Source organism: Euprymna scolopes, chromosome 42 (assembly GCF_053919585.1).
Source record: "Euprymna scolopes isolate OS-2025 chromosome 42, ASM5391958v1, whole genome shotgun sequence".
Taxonomy (NCBI): domain Eukaryota; kingdom Metazoa; phylum Mollusca; class Cephalopoda; order Sepiida; family Sepiolidae; genus Euprymna; species Euprymna scolopes.
The window spans coordinates 32777874-32778401 of NC_136523.1; positions in this window are offsets into that span (position 1 = coordinate 32777874).

Below are 528 nucleotides of genomic sequence, written 5' to 3' on the forward strand. Positions count from 1 at the left end.
TGGGTTGGTGACCTTTCTTTTCCAACCGTCGTTGTTCAGGTGTTGATTGAGGAGGTTTGAGAGTAAATTTCTCGAAAATAGTGTCGATCACTTCTTCCTCTGATGGTGGTGTATCGCTGGTGTCATCTTGGCTCACTTTTGGACTCATGGTGACGACCATACTCTCCACGTGTCTGTCTCTGACTGACTTGGTAAATCGGTCCTCGTTACCCGGAAGTAACGTCATGGATAGAAATGACGTCATGGAATAGTTCATTGTTCCAGGCAACAGGGATGCGTCCCCAACAGATAAATTAACAAGATATTAGTTTACATTACATTGAAACTTTTGCATATCAGTACAGTCAGGGAAGCAGGTAGCAGGAAGGGAATTCCAAAGTCTAGCTGCTCGAAGTAAGAAACTATTAGAGTAGAAATCTGTTTGGCATTTAGGGACCTCAACAGTGAAGGGGTGAGATTTTGTTGCTAATGAAGTACAGGATGCTCTCAGGTGTGAGTAGTTTATAATGTACAAATCAACGGAATGTA